Consider the following 6,449-nt stretch of genomic DNA (forward strand, 5'->3'; position numbering starts at 1 on the left):
TTTTTTTTGAAGAGATTGACATCGTATTCAGAGACAATACCCTCGCAGCAAGTGCGATGAAATCTTTTTCTGCAAAATCCACTGCATGGCACCTTCTGAGCATCAGTCCTAGCGAATGCTTTATTGCATTTGCCACAAAAATCGTCCATATTGACAAATTAAACGAAAAATAACAGAGCGAGCAAAAACACGCATTTAGGCCTTAATTGTTACACAGTTTATCATACGAAAATTCAAATTATTAAGTGCCAATGAATAATTAATTGGCAATCAATTTGTGTCTGATTCTCTATGCAACCCTACTAGGTATGTTTTATTTTGACTTGGAGGTATGTTTATTGAACAAAGAGCAATCAGCTGTTTGTTTCTGGTCCTCTTTTACAGCTGATATTCCATCAGGGATAGAAAATTGAGTTATAAAATTGTACCAAATTTACGGAAACTTTACCTAAAAGTAGATAGATGTACCTAAAAAGTAAATATGTATTTAGATATAAAGAAAAATAGGAGGTAACAATTCCCATCGATGCCATATCAACTTCTGTATTCACATTAAACACATTTTTGGCTATGTGAAGAATCTCTTGGAGCAGCGCGAGACAAAACTATGTTGTAGAAAAGGTGAATCACTTTCCTCCTAGTTGCATTTTGCATCTATCTGGCGAAATCAACTACAGTTGCGTTACTTTGACAACCCTTCTGTATCATTTGTATGCCTCTTCACAAAGGAGGGAAGCTATTAGACCAATTGCCCGCACCAGAAAATGCATTGAAATGTCAGTAAAAATAAGAACTGATTTCCTGAGAAGCTATTTGGCTACGTTACCTAAAATTGTGTGTTTGTACCGGATGTACTTTCAAACTAAATAAAGGTACGATTGTAACAACTTTTCCATCACTGTAGGTAATCCAACTGCTGATTTCGTATCGCTAATTGGGCAGCTGACGTGTGTGTGAGCACCAAACTCAATACCGCAATTTAAAGTTTAATTGCCTCAGTTAATTGGCCTGTTTGAACATAGTCTTAGGGCCGGTTGTTCAATGTATGATTAGCACTAATCGGAGGTAGAAGCTCTGGTTATATACAACGACTGCTTTATCGATCACATGTTATATGCATGATGTCGAAAACGTCGATAATGATGTTTAACCGGCAAGTAGTGATAACCAGACATTGAACAACCGGCCCTTAGCAGATTCCCTTAAACTCGTAAAGGCTCTTATGGGAACGCCCCCTTTGCGAAAAGGAGTAAATAGGTGCCTAAAGTGACTGTTTGACAGTTAAACCTAGATTTGGTGAAGCAATTTTTGTTTCGTAGATTTTCCATTACATTCCGCCATCTTGTCTCTATCACTCTTGGCTAAAATACGAGGGGCTCTTAAATAGAGCTCCATACAAATTTTGACTGTTCTTTTACGAGGCTCGTAAATTTGCGAGCATTACGAGGTTTACGAGGCTTTAACGAGTTTAAGGGAAGACCCTTATTAAACCTTCGTCATAATAGTTGCGTTCCTTATTTAGACCAAAAAGATTTAGTCCAAAAAGCGTTCCTTAACTCGAAAATGACAGCAAAAATGAGAGAGCAACACTCAGTGAGAGTGGCTCTCCTCAGTCCAAAGTGCTCAGATTTAGTCAGACGAATTTTTGCTGGCAAAATCTTGAAAAGTGTCAAACTCAACTGAATTTAAATTAACGGAAATTAAAGAATATGCAAAAAGTGAGAATAATATAAAAAGTAAAAAAGTGAATTGAAATTGGAAGGAGGCAGAAAATAATTGATATAGTAAGTGTTTATTGTGATTGTGCTTGTGTGAATGTGTTTTGTACATACATTTCTATTTTTATTTGACGTTAGTTTTGTTGGTGCCATTGTTTGGACTAAAAATTTGGTTTTTTGCGTTCCTTTACTTTTTCCGGTTATTCTCTTTTAGTGGCCGCATTTTGCTTACGCTGTGGCATTTTGACACTTTTCAGATTTTAGTCCAAAAAGATAATGAACCTAATAGGTTTGTATAATAACAAATAGTCAGTACTAATTTGTACTGGAACCTGCAAATTTTTACTGGAAAAGCGTATAATAACCCAACAAATTTGCAACAGAGCCCTCATCGAGAGCATAATAAATTCTTGGTAGTGAAATTTTTACTAACAGAAGAAGAACAAGAATTAATGACAAAAGCTGCCATTTGTTGAATTGGTTGAGCGTAAACAAAAGTTAAATGAGTGGAAATCAAAATATTAATGATGTGCTGGACTGTTTAAGTGCTTGTGTGTAAAGCAAAGAGTTTAAAACTGATTTATAAATAGTAAAATGTTTACAGCAGAATATCAAAACATTTCACTTGCAAGTGTTTACTAGTTTTGTGTTCAATAAATGTTTCTGCTAGTTTTCTCTTCTCAAGTTTACGCTCTATTTTGCTTTTACGCTCTCACTGCAATTTTTCGCTGGAGAAGTTACTATACACTATATATATATACTAGAGTCCAGCGCAATTGTATTTGCCGCATTTCATTCAATAAGTACTCCTTGCATTGTACTCTACTCCCAACACATTGTGTAACTTTTTTTCCGCATACATACACTACTTGGCGTTGAGAGAGTAAATACTTGACGTACTTGCTATTACTCCACCAAAGTACGTACTCTACTTTCCCTCATCGCGTACGAGAGATATTTGCTGCTGCCAAAAGGGAGTAGCAAATCTACTCTCTGTATACTTGTAGTACGGTAAGTACTTGCGTATTAAATTTCAATTCTGGTTGTTAGCCTACTAGTTGATATCGTTTGCAGCGCTGGTCAGTGAAATTGAAAGAGTAAAAATAGAATATGGAAATCGACGATGTAAGGAAATTTATAAAAAATAACGTAGATTTAGACAGTTGTTTAATGTGACATTTTCATAAAACTTTTGTATTCAAGCAGCTTTTTAAATCTATGTATGTACTTAAATTTTTATGAAAGTATTATTTCTCGTCTCTAATTTTCTATAAAACTATTTGCAGTCATTAACCAACAAATAAGTTGTCAAAAACAATAACTTAAGCAATGCTGCTATACGAAATAAAATTATTAGTGGCAAATCAAAATTTTGAAAAGTGCCGATTTGCACATTCGATAGTTGGACATGGTAGCGACGAGATGTACGAGCATTTTTTTCTTAAGAGCTGCATACTGATTTAAGAAATTTTTTATAGAAGAAAATTTATTTTCCATTTATTGTGCGTAATTTTATATGAATTTTTAGTTTTTCAAATAAAAAAAATTTCGGAATATGTATACATATGCACATACATACGCAGCCATATAACTTGATTTCAAGAGAAACGAATTTTCATTTGGCACGTTCAGAAGGCGAAACAGCTCAGTAACTGGTGCGATTGCACCTTCTGAACGCGTTGTTGCGTACTTCTGATCAACTGAATAGTTGCGTGTTAGATGATCGTAATATTTTTCTGATCATTTGAGACAACATGTTGGTGTGTACCTTTGAGAGTTGAATTTGACAGCTAATGTATGAAGTCGTTCAAAAGACGCATAACGATCACTGATTTTTGTTTAGCAACGGTTGCGCTCAACTGCTGCGCCTTCTGAACCTACCTATTGATAACTTTTTTTTTTTGATAACACTGCGACAGCTCAAATTGGTATTGAGTAAACCCAAATGCAAGATAGAGTTTTTGAATTTCATTGAGTTTTTTTAATAAATACTGAAATTAGAGGTGTATGAATGGCGAAAGAAAAACTTCATCCGATTTTTTTTAAATCGAAACTACATTTTAACATATGTACATATGTCCATGCATACATAAATATATTTAGTATGAACCCATGGTTTCAATTCTACGCATATCGTCAGGGTTTTCCTCACAACTTGGTTTTGCTGCAGTGAAGCGACAGAACAAGTGACGAGAAAAAATATATGCGGACACATACGCATCTATGCACATACGTATCTATGCACATACGTATCTATGCACATACGTATCTATGCACATACATATCTATGCACATATGTATGTATCTATGCACATACGTATCTATGCACATACATACATATGTACTTAGGTATGTATATCAGCATTTTAGTTGAAAGTACGTTTTGCTCGTCGCTCTGTTCATCGCTCCACTACATTCCTGTCCTTAGTTTTTTGCAGATACCACAAATGCGCGATCCAGAAAATTCTTCTATCATTCTTGCCACAAATGTATGTTTTCTTCGAAAATACTCAAGTACTACCAGTAGAGTACTCTACTGTCAAATACCTTTTACTCGCAGTAGTTGCGGAAGGCAAAGTAAATACTCTACGCGTGTTGCTATTGATCGGTAGTTTACGTACGCTTGCTGAAACTGGTTTATGCTTACTCACAATTGACCCGAACGATGAAACTAGGGGATGGAAAGTATTTGCGCGGCGATCGGATGTCTTGTTGGGCCGTTTAAATGGAATTGCGCAGGAGTCTAATATATACTATATATATACTATATCTGTGGTCATAAGCAATAACCGCATGAACGAAAGACACAAGATCACGTAAGAACAAGAGAGTGAAAAAAGTCGATATTTTTTAGCGGGTTCTACGCCATCTTGTTTCAATGGAAAACCAGCGAAAAGTAAACAAAGCAAAGAAAACAACGAAAACCAAAATTAGCCAAAATTATTGTCAGCCACTTTAAACGCACAATTTAGGTAAAATGATGCATCAAAATGCTTTAAAATGTGTTGTCATGTTGAGTTAACTCTTCTTTACTTGAATAAAAGTGTAAAATAGTGGCGCTTGTGATGTAAACAAACGCTCAGCTGACGAACCCGCTTTTGCAAACTTTTTTCTCAAAACCAGTTACAAATACAACGTCGCGTTCTTACGTGATCTTGGATTTTTGTTTCATACAATAACCGCCTAAGCGCCAGTTTACAGTGCAAGTTTAAACTTAGATTAAGTAAACTAATACCACGTTTATACGTAAGCTATTTGCAAATAAAAATAATTTGCAAATACCTAACTCACTATTTATTCGACAGTGAAAAAATCTTATTTAATATTGCCTGATTATAAAAATGCCTCGAAAAAGAAAATAAAGTTAAAAATGGCAACGTCTTGATTATAAAAAGTGATACGATTATCCTCGAAACCTTGAGGGATTTCCCAAATATACTCGGGCTCGTATCGCTGGATTGTTAAATAAATGCTAACGATGACCAAATTGTAGTACAATTTACTTTATTGTACAACAAACAATTTACAATACTTGCTAATACAGTAAAAACACTTTACAATACTTGTTAAAGCAATTACAACGCTTTACTGAACTTGTTACGCACAATTAAACTTATAGCTTGCTTATTCGCAACTCGCTTCTCTGCTCACTTTACTTGTAGCTTGCTGACTTGTAACTAACTCACCTCGCTGTGGCGGCGCCCTTATATACCTGCGCGGGCACTTATGGCAACTCTAGAACATTCTGAAGTTTATCGCTCATTCTCTTTCTCCCGCTGTTCGCAGTGTTCATCCAACTTGACGTTTCTCTTTGTGGAACATTCTACGTCGTTCCTCGAACATCTGCCTATTTCTCGTTGTTCGCTTTGTGTTGCCGCAGTATTCGCCACACTGCCCTCCACCTAAGTCTGATCGTCCCGATCAGACACACTTGCCGCTCCAACCGCTGCAAGTCTTTCCAAGTAGGCCACTTTCATCTTGGTCCTCGGTCTCCCCATTGTCTGGATTCGATGCACTGCGTCCTTCAGCCGTTTGTCAATCCTATATGGACCTTTCCGGTTACGCTGTTGCTCGGAGGTGAAGCCTTTCTTCGGCTGCGGCATGTGCAACAACACCGAATCACCTTCCTGTAGCTCTTCTCGGCTCGATGCGTTACTGGACATTGCTTCCAGCTTATCTCCGGTGGTGCACCATCTCACATGGTCGTGCTTTTGCCGGCCACTGGTGGTGACCAGACCATGTCTCTTCTCATGGGCACCCTTTTCGCCAGATCTATGCCGCATCATCTGTCCATGACATCCTGACTCCCGCCTTCGTGCTGCACTGCCTTTAGCACATCTTGCTACATCCGGATCCTTACGCTGAAACTTCCGCCGTCGTTTCGTATCTCGCTCTTCCGCCGATGCTAACTTCATTGACCGGACATGTATAATCTCAACCTTAGCTTCCGGCTTAACTGCTCGCCTTTGCCGGCCACCTTTTCCGGGACACTTCAAAGCGCGCCTACTGCTTTCACAGCCGCTTCCATTTCCGGCCACCGGCGTATCACCATTGCAACGTGGTTCAGTGGCTTTCCTCCTGCCGGAAACACTGCCTGGCTCTCCATGACCACTTCGTTGTTGTGACCTCTTCTTCACTGAGCTGGCGGAACCGTCACGCTTTTCCTGTATTGGTGAACCGCTTCTGTTTAGAGTTAAGTGTGAACTCATTGTAATGTTTTCTTAACTATCG

The sequence above is a fragment of the Rhagoletis pomonella genome, unplaced genomic scaffold, assembly GCF_013731165.1.
Source record: "Rhagoletis pomonella isolate Grant_MI unplaced genomic scaffold, Rhpom_1.0 Rhpom_scaffold_04842, whole genome shotgun sequence".
In the NCBI taxonomy this organism is placed as follows: domain Eukaryota; kingdom Metazoa; phylum Arthropoda; class Insecta; order Diptera; family Tephritidae; genus Rhagoletis; species Rhagoletis pomonella.